A 16,294-nucleotide genomic window follows, 5' to 3' on the forward strand; every position below is an offset into this window, starting at 1 on the left:
GGGATTCACCTTGGCTGCTGGTCCACCTCCAGCCTCCAGCCCTCGAATATTGAACTACTTTCCGATTTAGTAAGTATACAAAGGTGCCAGATCGGAGAAACCCGGGCAGCAGCAAATGGACCTGGAGGATATTGTGGGACCTGAAACGTTGAGTTGACCACAAAACCTTGACCTCAGATCTGCCCTTTACCTCTGAGCAGCCTTGAGCTACACACTTGGCCTTTGGGTCTCTTTAAAGGTAAGGTATAGACAACTGACTTGCCTCACCGATTTGCCTGGGAAACAACTCCTTAAAATCAAAAATGAGTATCCCTTCAGTGTTAAGTGTACATTTGGGTGATATAAGCTGTAATTCAGTGTTTCTCCTTCTCCATACATTACGCACACACATGTAAATATATGCGCACACATGTACACGTGTGTATGAGTGTGTGTATAAATTTCTCATGTTGGCATCAGCACCATTTGATTTGCTATAGTACGGCCTTTACAATTAGACTAAGGCAATGATTACTGGATATGCGACCACTTGTTTGAAAATCATCATGTCGTCATTAAACACATCAGTTACGGAAAGATAGAATTTATAACCCGAAAGGAAAAGAAATAGTCAAACAAAAATCAACTTATTAAAGTTTATATGTTTTCAGAAGTATTGGACATGCTAAATTCTTCAAAATGTGTAATTTCAAAGATAGCCAGTTTATACCGCTCTAGAAAAAGCTGTATTTTGTTATTTATCTTTAGATGCAAATTGAGTTATTTCTAACAGAAAACCATCATGACTTGGACATTGGAATCATCCAGTCAACCTCAATAGTTGCACAGAGGATCAGACGGTAAGGAGAATGACTGTGTGCTCTCCATCTGTTTCCCATACTGTCTGAGAAAAGATCCAGAAAATCCAAGTTCTCAGGCAGCCAGCCTTCCAGTGAGTTGCCAGAAGGAGAAATGCTTCCTGCCACTGTCTGAACCGATGGCACTACAGGAAACGTACCTAGTGGCCAACGGTCAGAATCTCAACTGTCTGGCACAGTCTGAACAATATGATGCCAAAAGATCTAGAGAACTCTGACCCATCTAGATGACCTCCTTTGCGCACAAGTTTTAGATGCAACACTTCGTTACTATGGAGCCTTCCTTTCTCTGAATCAACATTTAGACCTGTCTACCTGCCAAGCAGTGGGAATTTCAGTAGTTTGCCAGAGGGTTAAACAGACTGTGATTTAAATTGGGGACATGTTACTTAAAATCAGCTGTTGCTATAGACCCGAGAAGAACACTTTTTTTTAAATATTTAAATATACTCTTGGGGCCAGCCAGGTGGCTTAGTGGTTAAGTTTGTGTGCTTTGCTTCAGTGGCCTGTGGTTCACAGGTTCGGATCCCAGGAGTGGACCTACATACTCATCAAGCCCTGCTGTGGCAGCAACCCACACACAAAATAGAGGAAAGATCGGCACAGATGTGAGCTCAGGGCCCATCTCCCTCACCAAAAAAAAAACCAAAAAAAACTCTTACTGACCATGGTCTTCTAAACTATGATCTTTGGAGCCCCGGTAGTTGGAAGCAGTTCCATTGGGGTCACCCCAGAAATAGCTTACAGCAGAATTGCTCCATTTTTTCCCTCCTTTACATATTGGAATTTTGCTCTTGAAAAGCAAAGCAGAATTTGGTTTTTTTTTTTTTTTTTTAAAGATTGGCACCTGGGCTAACAACTGTTGCCAATCTTTTTTTTTTTTTCTGCTTTTATCTCCCCAACCCCCCCCCCCCCCCCGTACACAGTTGTATATTTTAGTTGCATGTCCTTCTAGTTGTGGGATGTGGGACGCCGCCTCAACATGGCCTGATGAGCAGTGCCATGTCCGCGCCCAGGATCCAAACCCTGGGCTGCCGCAGCAGAGTGCACGAACTTAACTGCTCAGCCATGGAGCCAGCCCCTTGATTTTTTGTTTTAATGCATTATAACAGGCACTCAGCAAATAGTTATCGAATGACCTAAAAGATTCAAAATATATGTGCTTAGTGAATTTTGGATTAACAGATGCTAAATGATGTCGCTGCTTATGAATGCAAGCCAGACCAAAAAGACCTAGTCAATGAAAGCTGTAGGAATGACACACAGGTGACGACCCCCTTCTTGGTACTGCCTTATGGGGTTTTTCATGCAGACTAGGCTAGTCCTCCTGGGGAAGAGAGAGGAAACCAGGCAGAGAACTCAGAGGTCTTGAGGTCTTTTCATGACCGTTAACTGTTTCACATAAACAGAGAAACCAAACAAAAAAGCAATCAAACAACTCCCCAAGGCAATGTGGGTGAAAGCACAGAGCGCCTTGTGGCTACTGGGGAGAAATGAGGACCCCAAAGAGATCTGAGCCAATATGTCCTAGCTCCTATCACCCCCAGCTCAGTGGAGCCCCTCTTTGAGATCCCTCCTCAGCACTGCCCAAAGATCAGGCGTGTCCTGGACATAGCCTTGCCTATGTGTCAGCAGGAGGAGACAGCAGGAAGACACACCAGCCTTCCCTCCCTGAGCTCTGCAGTAAGCCTTTGAGGCTGGAGTCCTGAAGTTTCCTCCATTTCCTGTCCATATGGGTTCCTAAATTTGCAACCATGCATCTTTTACAATTTCCAAAAATTAAAAAAAAAAACACAGCAATTTTATTAGAGCTATTCTTAACATGCAAATGCATTCATGTGTGTACACACACACAAACACATGCAAGCAAGGGAAATAATCAATATCATAATGCCAATGATCTCTGTAGGCACAGGAACAAAGCTTGTGCTGGAGACATTGGATGGACCAGCAAATAAGACTCTGCCCCACAAATCTAAACATTCAGCCAGCAAATATTTATGGAGTGCCAACTATGTGCTAGGAACTGTGACGTGGATGTGGCAGTGACTAAAAGAGACAAGGTCTCTGCCCTTCTGAGTTTACATTCTAGTGAGAGAGACAGTAAACATGGGAACAGATCAATATTCTAATAAGAGAGGGAAGCGATGCGGGCAAGCTGTTTGGGAGAGCCAAGGATGAGGAATGAGAAGGTGAAGTCGGAGCACAGGCTGCAGTGAAAGGAGAGATGGAGCCATGTGAGTGTCTGAGGGAGACCATACCAGGCAGAGGAAATAGCACATGCAAAGGCCCTGAGGGAGAAATGTGCCTGACCTATTCAAGCAAGAACCAAACCAAGGAGGCGGGAAGAGAGGGATGGGGAGGGTTAGCAGGGGACCATTGAGGGATACATGTCAGGGTCAGATTCTGTTAGCCCTTATTACGCTTTTGGAAGGTTTTGATTGGGAAGCGGCACCCATGTGTCGTGTGGTCCACACTGATAATCTTGGAAACGGTATTAATTCTGATGATTGGGCCAGTGTCCTAGGCAGACTTTTCAGCGATGGCCAGAGGGCCACTATTACTTGTAGAGAGTGAGTTCCATTCCAATTCTCTTGGATGCTGTGGAGCTAATTCGGGAGTGGGTACCACTCTGCCTACCATTTCTCTCCTTCCTCCTGCTACCCACCCTCTGGAGCCATCCCTCCTCAATAGGCTTCCAGGAAAGGTGAGCTGGGGAGAGGAGACAAAATGCAAAGCCCAAGTCAGCCAATTCGGGTCTTTCAATTTGGTCCAAGTTTAGGTACAGGAAGCGACAGCTGATCCGAGGTCTGGAAGTAGCTGAGCCATGTCCATGTTTGTATTTGCCCATTGCTTCAAATTCAGGAATCCAGTCCCAGGCTGGCTCTTCTTATTTATCAGTTTATTTCATTTTATTATTTCTTTCATTTGTCTTAGAGGACTTGAACTTGCCTATACCTCTCTGGAAAGCCGACAGCCCCTTGTACCAGCCCATGTGGCCACGCCACACCACGCATCCCTGGGGACAAACCCAAGGCGAGGAAAGTAGTGGCTTTTTCTTTTTCTTTGCTTTCAAAAGATTTTCTTGAAATAGCGACTTTGGAAGATAATATGGGAACAATGTCTGCACAACACATAATTATTCAGCTTTGCAAATATTTTAGAAGTCAGCTAGGGGCCGGCCTGGTGGCACAGCGGCTAAGTTTGCACATTCTGCTTCGGCGGCCCAGGGTTCACCAGTTCGGATCCTGGGTACAGACCTATGCACCATTTGTCAAGCCATGCTGTGGTAGGCGTCCCATAAAAAGTAGAGGAAGAGGGGCATGGACGTTAGCTCAGGGCCAGTCTTCCTCAGCGAAAAAGAGGAGGATTGGTGGCAGATGTTAGCTCAGGGCTAATCGTCCTCAAAAAGAAGAAAATAGTAATCTAGGAGACAAAGCATAGGCATTGACATCAACTATCTCCATGTTCTAACTCGAGGAGAAAACACAACGGGGAAGAGGAAGGTGGGAGGAAATAGGGGTTCTCCTCTTTCTAAATAGTGCATTCAGAGTTTGAAAATGCAGGATGAACTAGACTGCATCCCTTTCCAGCCTCCTTCCTTCTGTCACCAGCCTCGCAAGTTCTCCAAGGAGCCTTCTATGCCCGCTTGCTCCTCCCCCCTCCCACCCAGCCTCCTCTCACCTTTGACCTCTCACCACCACCAGAGGTGGGGAGCGCGGTGGGAGAAGCAGTTTTTATCTGTTACACAGGGACTGACCTACAGCTCTAAGAGCTGGAATAAAACGAAAGCCCTCACCCTAGGAAGGAATTCAGTCTCCTCCATCGGCCCCCTTCTCCCAGCTCCCGGCTCCCCATCCCCCACTGAGTGGGTTCCAATCCCTGGGCCTTCTTGCTGGGAGCTCCAAGCTTCAGACCTGCTGTGGCCTCCACCTGGAACATTCTTCCTCCAAATCGTCCCTGGGCTCCCTTCCTCCTGTCATGAAGCTCTCTGCTCAAACAGCACTTCTTCCCACCATGGGTAAGCCGGCGCCCACCAGCCCCGTCCGTCCGTCTCCGTCGCATTGCCCTGGTTTATTTCCCTCGTGGTGCTCGTCACCATCTGACCTTCACCATGGATTTGTCTATTTATTGTCTGTCTCCCTACCCAGGACACAGATACCTTGAGGACAGGGACTTCAGGGATTTGTTCCCGGCATGTGAAAGGTATGTAGTGAGAACAAGGATCAGCATTTTTGTGTAGTATAATACACTAGAAATTACTTCAGTTTATGGTGTTCATTTCAGAAATGAGGAAATCGAGGCCCACCCAGAGAGGTAGAGTGACTTCCCCAAGGTCACACAGCCAGTTAGCTGCAGAAGCCGGGGCTAGAAGTCCAGGGGTCCCGACTCTCTGAGGCCAGGGCTCAGCCTACCAATCTCAGCTGCCTTTGATATTCTCTCTTTCTCTCTCTCTCCTTCTTTTGCTTCTAATGAACCACAAGGGAAATCTCAAGGAAACATTATTCACTAAGTGGTTTCCTACCTCAATATTCAAAGTTTGAGCCAAGAAAGAAAGGAAGTGGAGAGCTACTGAGTACGCGTCAGGTGCTAAGGCTGGTAAGGCACAGATTCACACCCAAATCTGGCAGATGCAGACACTGGGCGTCAGAGGAGGTAAGGAAAGTTGCTAATAAGCTGCCGCGCTGACACCAGAACCCTTTCTCCTACGCACACTGCTGGCTCCCACTCTGAGCTGCCTGCTCCAGACTCCAGGGCTCCCTCTGGGTGTCCCGTCAACGGTGGATACCGTCACAGGGACTGTGGTGACGTGCGGTCTCTCGGGTTCTTAAGAAGCCCCTGAGTTGCCCCTCATCAGCTGCGGGGCAGCGGCCCTGCCTTTGATTCAGAGCTGCGGGCCCGTGTGTTGGGGGTGAGGGCGGTGTGTGGGCATAGGGATGCTTTCTGGAATGATAGATCGTCTGGATGCCCAGCCTCTGCGGGCTCCAAGGCTGAGATAAACTCGAAGGCACCTGCCCATCCCAGGCGTCCCTCTCATCCTCCCTCATGAGGTAACTCACAGGCAACAGAAAGAGCAGTTGGACGCTCCAGGCTAGAGATCACTGGGCAGAACCACCTTTCAGATGGACAAGCCCGGCGAGCCGCCAGCAAAGGTGGGCTCGCACGTGTGTGGTCAGGCACCAGGGTTAACCAGCTAGCCCTTGAGCTGTGATCTGACTTCGTCTTTTCTCCTTCCTTCCCCCAACACCACACACACACACACACACACACACACACACAGAGTTTTATCTTTTGATCTGAGATAGGCAACGTCAGAGCTGCAGCTTGGAAACAGGGTCATACGTTCGTGTCATGAGGAAGAGGGCCTAGACAGAGTCTGAGCAGCTCTTAAGGGCAGGATAAGGCTCAGGGGAGGGCAACGGGGGTCACAGAGAGGTAGATTTGGGGTTAATATGGACAGAGACGTCCTAATAACTAGAGCTGACAAATGAGCAGCCTGCTCCATGAGGCAGCAGTTGCTGGAACTCAAAGGGAACAGAAGATGGCTGCCCAGCCTCTGCTGAGGAACGGGGGGGACACCTCAGCCTCCCACAGTCCTCCCAGCTCCGAGAGCTGAAGACATCTGGAAATAGTTCAGTTCCTGTCGTCTTTTGTGGAATCCTCCTGCTGAGTCACTGTTCCCTACAGTCGCTGTGACACATGCCTGGTTCAAGAGGAAAGCTTTTATCTCCATATCCCAAAGGCACTCGGTCTGAATCTTTAAGAAAGGAGATACATTTATAAACAGGGGCTTTCCATTTGCTCTTCAAAGAGAATTTTACATACATTTCTCATATTTTAACTCTCCCCCTGTGATATATTCAAAAAGAACGTCACTGCGCATAGTACGCTTGGAGGGCACTGTTCAAACGTTCTCAACACCCAGGGAGTCAAAATTGATGTTCTGCTTTCTGAAATAGCCAGATAAAGCCTCCCATTAGCCCCCAAATCTCTGCTCAGGACCCTGACTCAGCTTGCACCCCTCTGGGGCGATAGAGAGAACTCACTAACCTTCTTAAAGCAGGAAGGAAATATTTGCCTTTGCTATTGTGAACCTGCTGTGTGACCTTGGGAAGTTACTTACCTTCTCAAGTCTCAGCATCCTCATGTGAAATGTGGAGGTTACAATAGTACCTAGTGCACAGAGTTATTGTTAGCATTAAATTAAATCATACAAGTAATATACTTTTCCTGATATCTGCCACATGGTAAATACTCAAAAAAAAAGGTTAGCTACCATTCTTCTTCTTCTTTTTTTTTTTTTGAGGAAGATTGGCCCTGAGCTAACATCCACTGCCAATCCTCCTGTTTTTGCTGAGGAAGACTGGCCCTGAGCTAACATCCATGCCCAGCTTCCTCTACTTTATATGTGGGACACCTACCACAGCATGGCGTGCCAAGCGGTGCATAGGTCTGTACCTGGGGTCCGAACTGGCGAACCCTGGGCTGCTGAGAAGTGGAACGTGTGCACTTAACCGCTGTGCCACCAGGCCGGCCCCACCATTATTATTCTTAATGTCATTAACATCATCTTCATCATGATCTTTATTAGAAATTGCTACTACAAAGAGAGTGCTTAGGAATATAATGGGATTGCCATCCCGAATGGGCCCCATTCTGAGCATTGGAACAGCACAGCCATTAAATGGTCACCAATGGTTTCCCTATTGTGCCTCAGCTGTCAGCCCTGCTCGCACAGTGTTCATGAGAAGCTGGATAAAAGCACTTCCTGGGACAGGTGACTTTCCTGGTCCCTTGCTACAAAAAGTGTGCTCTGTGGACCAGCTGCATCAGCGTCTCCTGAAAGCTCATTAGGAAATCGGCTTTGGGGCAACAGCCCCACTTTGGACTCAGCACTTAGAGCGTGTGTGTTGGAGGGAATGTGAAAGGAGTTGTTATATTTGCTCCCAGTTTAATTTTTAAGCAAATGTTAAAGATATTAAGTTCCCCTTAAAAGATGCCAGCCTCCCTGCCTCAGCCAAACACTCTCATGAATTTGACATATTTTAGGTGCTTTTGGGAAGTGAATGTATAATCAAGTATATTTTTCTAATGGTACGTGATGAGCCAAAGTAAAATGAATATCTTAGTAGAGAGGAAGCTCTACTTTAATTTAGATGAACCACAAAAGCATCTCTGTATTGCAGTCTTCAGAAAATCAACTTAACATCTATGCAGAACTTAGCACAGGGTCTGATGAAGAGTAGATGCCCCAAATATAACTGATAGATTGATTAAAAAGCTATAGGGTATCCTGGCTTCTAAGGGATTAAATCTAGACAATTTGTTCTGGAATCCTACACCTACCGCAATCTGGTTCTACTTTAGATAGGATGTACATACAACAGAAAAATACTAAAGAGCTGTGCCTTAAAATTCTCTCTCATGTGAAACAAGTCTAAAGATAAACAGTCTCAAGCTAGTATGCAGCTTCCAGCATTATTAATGACCCAATCTCCTCCTTTTCTTTTCTACAACCTTTAACACATGATACCCATTCTCAAGTCGCTTCCTGGTCTAAGATGGCTGCTAGAGCTCCAGCCATCCCATTTGCATTCCAAGTATCTGGAAGAAAGGGGGAATATAAACATGCACCTTCCCAGAGTCCCCCAGAACATTTCTGCTTATATTTCTTTGGCCAGAACTCACCCACATGTCACACTTAACTGCAAAGTAGGTTGGAAATTGTAATCTTAATTCTGAGCAGCAGGAAGCTCAGCTAAAACTCAGCGTTAGGTTACTAAGGAGGAAGAGACAACAAGATATTGGGATAGGCAATTAGCAGTGTCTGCCAAAACCTCAAAACCTGCTTCCAGCTGAATCCACTGTCTACTTGCTTTCATTGGTCCTGTCTTTCAGAGGCTCATCTGTTCCTTGTCTCCCAACATGGCACTCGTGTGCCCTTGCTCATATGTCTTCCTGGCTTGGGGTACCTCCCAGTTCTTCTTCACAGCGCTGAGGCCTCTTCCTTCAAGACTCCAGTCAGGGAGGGGCCGGCCCGATGGTGCAGTGGTTAAGTGCAGGCGTTCCACTGCAGCCGCCTGGGGTCTGCCAGTTCAGATCCCAGGTGCGGACATGGCACTGCTTGGCAAGCCATGCTGTGGTAGGTGTCCCATATATAAAGTAGAGGAAGATGGGCACGGATGTTAGCTCAGGGCCAGTCTTCCTCAGCAAAAGGAGGAGGATTGGCAGCAGATGTTAGCTCAGGGCTAATCTTCCTCCAAAAAAAAAAAAAAGACTCCAATGAGGGGTCTCCCCATTCCCAGAGCATCCACTGAAATCTGCAAAATGCTACTCCCTGTGCTGTGCGTTTCACCTTGTTATCTAAAATTTACCTCTGTGATGACGGTGTGAGCCTTGGTTATTTTTAACCAAGTTCCTGACACAATAAGTTCCTCACTTATTCTGAGTATTCAATGTATATCTGCTTTTGTTATCAATGACAGTGACAGACAAGAGCTGGACTCGGAGTTTAAAAGTTTGAGTAATTGTCCCAGCTTGTCAAGCTCCCTCTGCTCCAGTGAGTAGAATCGTGAACCTGTCCCGTCTCCCCAACCCTCTTTGGTGTACAAATAGTCCAGGAAACATGGAGAAGATTTAGGGAGGGGCAAAATTTATATAAAATTCACAGAGGACATTAAAAAAAATGGTTACAAGACCTATTTGTGGATGAAGTCAAGGACTCACAGATAGTTTCTGGCTTCTGTTTAATCTTGCAAAGGTTACTGGGCTCTTAGAATCAGAGGCCAGCAAAGGCCTCAGGGCTCATCTAGTGAAGTCTGACCCTCCCATCACACAGGCAAACTCAGATCAACTAAGCCTAGAGACAAAATGCCTGAGCCACAGTAGAGCCGGAACTAAGAGGTGCCACCTCTTACTTATTGGTATATTCTCCAGGTACACCCCAGGTCCCTTAGCACTGCACCACACCACCATGTTGGAGCATCTTGGTTTCCCACTCTGAAGAAATCTGAGATGATTGATCATTCTCTTGGATCCATCGCTCTCTTCACTAGCCTTGCCCCCTTGTCAGCAGCCCAGACTCAGACTCCAATGAACCCAGGACGGAAAGGTCTGAGAAATTTACATGCTAAACTAATCCAAACTTCTGAAGTCCTTAATTTAGAAACAGTGACCCCAGATCTTGGCTTAGCCTCCCTTGCCAGCCTGCAGCCTGGCCTCTGCAGAGCATTCCCAAAGTCTAAGCAAAGAAGCCATTTCCATTGCCGCGCCATGTGTACAGTTCAGCACTTGCTGTTGTTTTGTTTTCTTTGCTCAGGTCCAGTCCATGGGCTAAATAGAGAGGTGACATCAAACAGTTGGGCAGACAGCTGTCGGAAGCCACCTCTGTGCACACTGGGAAAGCAGTTGGGCCTCCTCCAGTAACACTCAGGAGCGAGCTCGCCCTGAAAGGTCATTGGCTGCAAAATAGTAAGCTTGCTCTGAGGCGCCTGAGCCGAGACAGTTGCTTGGCGTCCCGCTAATGCTGGTTTTACTCAAGAGCTGATTGTTTTTTGAGGTAACCATGGATTATTATGACGACCAACGTTTGCTATTTGTTGAGTGTCCATGGTGTAAACAGAAAGGGGAACGTGTCCATCTTCAGGAAGAAGCTAGCAAACACACTGCATGTGGGCTGGGAAGGGGATACGGATGGTCCCACAACAGCCCTTGGCGGCCTCGCATGTCACACAAACCCACTCCTCATTCCTCACATGGGTCAGGGAGGCGCTGGGACCTTCAAGGGCAGAGAGGTGTGTATGCGGAGTGGCAGGGGGTGGGGGTGGGAGTGGGGTTGGCCACAGCCCCTGAGTCACATTGTCTCAACCTCTTTTCATTCCAGCGGGCCACGCAGGCTTAAATCACTGCCAAGATGGAAAACTCCCTTACAGTAAACGCATGTAACTACAGACAATGAACATTCCAAAAAACGATGCTCCTTCCAAAAGACTCCAAAAAATCACTCCAGCCAGACTCTTCATAGCACCATGGAGTTTCCCGAAAAGCAGAAGGAACTCTAATTAGTCTTCTCATCCAGTCTCTCTGTCCTCTGCACGACATTCCTGTCAGACAAATTTTAGCACCTGCTGGAACCGTCCCAAGGGCTGGGATCCCTCAATTCTGAGAGGCAGGTTTATGAGCAATGCCCTGCTTTGGTTCTGTCACTGTTCAATAGGAAATCTTAGAGCGGTAAGGACACAGACTAGAGCAAGAAAGAGAAGTAAGAAAGAATCAAATTCAGCAGGGTCTTGTAACTTAAACAATACCATAAACAAAGTAAAAAATAATAATAAACTGGTAAAAAAAATTTGCAATACATAGAAGAATGAGGATAATTTCCCTAATACACAAAAGCATATATATACAGCAATTTGAAAAAAATCCAATTAATATAAATAAGAAAAGGCTATGAACAGGCAGTTCAAAGGAAAAAATAATCAACAGATAAATGAAGAGTTTGTATCTCATACATAAAGAAATGCAAATTCAAACAATAAAATGCTGTTTTTCACCAATGCTTGACTAATGTTAAATCACTTGATAATATCCAGAATATGGGGAAATAGACATTCTCATACTTTTTGAAGAGCAATTTAGCTATGTCTATCAAAATTTGAAATGAATACACGCTTTGAAATTTAGTTCATACATATACTTTTATGAGTGCACAGAAATATCTTCAGCAATATTAGTAATAGAGGAATGTTTGCAAGAGGGGAAAGTAAACAACTCAAATGCCCATCGATAAGAAATCCGGGTAAGAAGTTAGGGTATATCTAACATGAAATACGTCCAGCTGTTAAACCGAATGATCTAGGTCTTTAGGGGTGAATACAAAAAGACATCTAAAATATGTTACGTCAAAAACACAAGGTGTAGAAATGTGTATATAGTATGAGCTTATTTATATAAAATATATGTTTTTATATTCATAAAAATTTCTGCAAGAAGACACAAACTATTAGCAGTAGTTACCTTTTATTTAAACTTTAAAATGTGCAAAGGAAATAGTGTATTTCATCTATGGATACACACCTATATAGCAAGTAGAAAGCATGCAAGGAGCTGAGACTGAATAATATAGTTTTAAGTTTAGGGAGCAAAGAGGAATGAAACGGGCAAGGGGCCCATAAGAAGCTTTAAATACATTTTAATGTTTTGATCATTAAGGATATATTTGTAATGTTCATTGCAAATATTTGGAGGGGAAAAAAGAAATAGAAAAGAAAACTCATTTGATTCTAACACCCATTAACCTTTATAAAATCTCTTAAAATAATCAGTGATACAATGATGACTCATTTTTTTTTAAATGTGAAAGCTTGTAGCCGTAGGGATTAACATTTCCCTGGAGAAATTGGATCTACTTGGTAGAATATTCTTGTACTAATCTTTCTTGTTTACTAGATTTTTCTATTAATACAGTCTGAAAGGAACAGTTGTGTTTTCATGGTGTGTTTCTGTTCGTTGTCAAACAGCAGCTGATACTTTATCAAATTAGCAGCCTTCTTAGTGCTGGGGAATGAGCCCTGTAACCCCCTTACCTTCCTCACTCTGTGTTGGAAATCTCTCAGAAAAATTACAGGACATTTTGTGTAAGTCATGGATCTTCAATAAGATATTACTGACAGATATTCTTTGAAACCTGGGGGGTGGGTCTTCATCGTCTGGAGAAGTCAAAATGTTAAAATCGTTCCCTCTGAGCTGTAGGCTGGGTTGTCAGATGGACACTGCAGAACTCTCCCTTAAATATGCTGAACTTGCCCCTGCTTACAGAGCCCCACTGGCATCTTTGGGAACTCTTTGCAAAATGGTTCAGAATCCACCACCCAGATTGTTCCTAAAGAGCAAAGAGATGGGCTCAGTGACTTGGCACTAATTGCCCTTTTGTCCCTCCGATTCAGGAACTCACAGTGACAAGAGACAACGGCATTGAGCAATTAAATGTAATCATTAGTCAGATGTGGGTGGGAGACGTCTCTTACTTTGGATACCAGAGTTAGTGGTCTTTCTCTTTGTCCTACATATGTTTTTTCCTCATTGTATTAAAACTGAGTTTTAAATATACATAATGGATTTTTCTCCCAAGTACTATGCCATGGATACAATGGGGAATATTATCCAGAGAGTGGCTCACACGTAAAAGTCATTTTTAGAAGACAATTTTACCCAGAAACCTGGGTCAAACTCTTTTCACTACGCAGCCTAGCTGGCTGGTTCCAGCTTCCCAACAGGAAGCATGCTGGTGACAAATTAGCTGAAAGAAGTTCTATAGAAAGGAAAAAAGAATCCACATTACATACTCTGCCACCAACATACTCCAGGAACAGGCCATTTCTGTAACATCTCTGATGGCGTCTGGATGGATTCCATTTTGAGATACTCTGCGGCAGAGGCCTTCCCAGCAAAGGCTGCTGCCCACTGTCTCCTCCCCACTGTCTCTTCCCATCCACGTGAAAAGTCTGTTGCTCTTTTGCTGTCCTCTGCTGTCCACTCTCTCTGCTGTCTGGAAGGCAAGGACTTTCACATTGATGTCCACCTTTATCCTGGTCCAGTGGCCCTACTCATTTATCCAGGGCACTCAAGGTCTCCTGGCCATTCTAGATGTTAGCAGGTGAATGAAGACTCACCCCGTGGACTTGGCCAATACGGCACCTCCCCACAGCTCTCAAAATAAGCCTTTCTTCCTCCGACACTTTGCATTATTTTTATTGTCTAACAGCTCCCGTATATGGAGCACTAGTGTGCTCCAGACCTGCATTGTCCAGAACACAAGCCACTAGCCACATGTGGGTATTGAGCTCTTGAAGTATGGCTAGTTCAAATTCAGATGTACTGCAAGTGTAAAATACATAATGGATTTTGAAGACCTAGGACAAAAAATGTAAAATACCTCAATAATTTTTATATTGATTAGATGTTGCAATGATAAGACTTGGGATATACTGGGTAAATAAACACATTATTAAAATTAATTTTACTGTTTCTTTTTACATGCTCTAATATGGCTACCAGACAATTTAAAATTACACATGTGGCTCACAGTATATTTCAATTGGACAGCGTTACTCTGGACACATGTTCATTCATTCATCCTTCAAATATTTATTGAGTGCCTGCTAGGGCTCAGGCGTAAAAGCAGGTGCTAGATGCGTGGTGGGGCTTGTGAAATAATCAAAGCCTTTGCCCTCATGGAGACAGATAGTAAATAAGAAAGGAAAAAGACGAATAATCACAAAGCTGGATACATGTGATGAAGAAACATCCAGGGTGTTGCAAAAGATAGTAACCAGATCAGATGGTAAGATCTGTTTATCTAGACTGGCCAGGGAAGGTCATACTGAGAAGGTGACATTGGTCTTGGGACCTGAAAGTGGAGTGAGCCAAACACTTGAAGAACAGGAGGTGGAATTCTGCACAAGAGAGAAGGGTGTGTACAGACCCTGAGGGTTCTGGAGCACCGTCAGGGAGGGGAACATTGAGGACCACATGAGGCTGCTCACGGAAGCAGGGGCAGATCACGCAGGCTTGTTAGGTCAAGAGAAGGATTTGAGCTTTTATTCAAGGTAAAATGGGAAACCAAAGAAAAGATTTAAGAAGGGTGGTGATTTGATCCATTTTGGCTCTTCTGGCAGTTGTGTAAAGAATGGATTGGAAGGGACAGTCGAGGACGTAGAGAAACTGGTTAAGAGCAATGCAGTAGTCCACATTAGAGACGTTGGAAGCTTGTTCTAAGGTGGTGGCAGGAGAAAGCGCTTAATGGAAAGTATGTTTCACTTGTCCTCAAGCCCTCTAGCTTTCTGGGCCCAAAGGAACATAAAGACAATAAAATGCAAATACACGAATAGGGAGAATGCAGCTCCCTCCCTAAGATTTCTGAGGTGCACCAGAGAGGAAGTTACATTTTCCTGGTGGGTCCTCTCACCACTTGTTTTTGCTCCCTGCTCTACACTCACTGCTTGATCCCCTATTGCCGTCCTGTGGACTGCCCAAGCACGCTTTGAACATGACCTTCTCTTGACCCCTAAGGCTAAGGCACTGCTAACTGAAGTCTAAGGAAGCTAGAAAGCTTCGCTGAGGATGGGAAAGGGTAACAGAACACCGGAGCACCACAGAAAAAGCAACCCTCACTTCATTATCCAATATACCCATTGCTAAAGAGCACTCTGGGCTTGTTCCCTCCTCTCTTTTTTCCTCTAGCTCAGGGTCCAAACTCCTTTTCTTGAGCTTCAAGGAGAAAATTTAGAAGTCTTGTTACTCAGAGCAAGTTACATTTACTGCCCACTCAATCTCGGCCTCTCCCATCCAGATGGGTCTGGGGCTTCGCCTCTCAGAAGTAGATGGTCCATTCAACATCCTTCCCTAGAACAAAGGATAAATTTTCCTCTGTTGAGGCCCTTTCATGTGGAAGCATCTGAAGTTAGATTTTAAAATCATATTTTCTTCCCACCACACTTGTATGACCTCATTTAATCTTCATATGAAGTAGATCTTGGTCCCATTTATAAAGAAAAGCGAAGCTGAAAGAGGAGGCTAAGAGAATAATCTGCTCCAAATCATACAAGAGGTAAAGGATGGAGAGAAGATTCAGGACTGAATCCAGCTGAAACCTGGCGGCCACCGCCAGCCTGCACCACCTCCCCTGCAGAGACAGAGCCCAAAGGCAAGGTCATTTTTCTCTTCACAGCACCACCGCCTATTCCCCTCCCTTTTGGAAAATCCGCTTTTTACCTAGATGACTAGAGATTCAAGAACAAATTTTTGTAGAATCTGTATGACCAAAAATATATTCTAATTTAGTACCATTTTTCCTCCCGAGAATAAGGTGGTGGTTGTTTGATTCTCTAAAGGATAAATGCTGTGTTCCCAGGAGCTGATAAGTCATTCAAATTTATTCTATTTAACTTTAAATAAGGTGAAATTATGCCAGATGGCAATTCCTTGTATTCTCCTAAGTGAGTTCAAGGAAGAGAAAGGTCAGAGTTCAGAATAAATACTTCCTCCAATTAAGCAAGGCTATACTGGCATCTTAATGGGAAACAGAAAGCAAAAATACCAGCAAAGGCTGCAGTGGTGGTGACAGTAGGAGTAAGAGGAGGACGACAAGGAGGTGGAGGGTAATAGCCAACCTTTACTATTCTTTTGTGGCACGCACTGTGCCAAGGCCTTTTACACGTGTTGACTCATTTAATCCTCACATCAACTCTATTAAGTTTTTGCTATTATTATCCTCATTTTATTACTGAAGAAATTGAGTCTCAGAGAAATTACCCAACTTGCCGAAGATGACAGAGTCTGTACTTTCTGTTGTGAAAACATGTGGGCTTCTGAAGATAAGCTGGACAGAAACCTGAGTGAAGGTCAGTCCCCAAAGCCTCTTCCAGATAATAGGACAT

At 44.9% G+C, this 16,294-nt stretch overlaps 1 long non-coding RNA gene across 2 annotated transcripts; it reads right to left on the reverse strand.

Annotated features, from left to right (window-relative positions):
* Positions 1 to 9,493: 9,493 nt before the first annotated feature.
* LOC139076607 (uncharacterized) lies at positions 9,494 to 16,294 on the reverse strand. 2 transcript variants are annotated; one of them, XR_011528354.1, is made up of 3 exons: positions 16,170 to 16,294; positions 15,171 to 15,260; positions 9,494 to 11,100 (listed from the first exon to the last, which is right to left on the reverse strand). It is a non-coding gene; the product is annotated as an uncharacterized lncRNA (long non-coding RNA). The 2 variants fall into 2 exon arrangements; XR_011528353.1 differs by lacking the exon at positions 9,494 to 11,100 and adding an exon at positions 11,860 to 13,768.

This window comes from Equus przewalskii, chromosome 17 (genome assembly GCF_037783145.1).
Source record: "Equus przewalskii isolate Varuska chromosome 17, EquPr2, whole genome shotgun sequence".
Taxonomy (NCBI): Eukaryota; Metazoa; Chordata; class Mammalia; order Perissodactyla; family Equidae; genus Equus; species Equus przewalskii.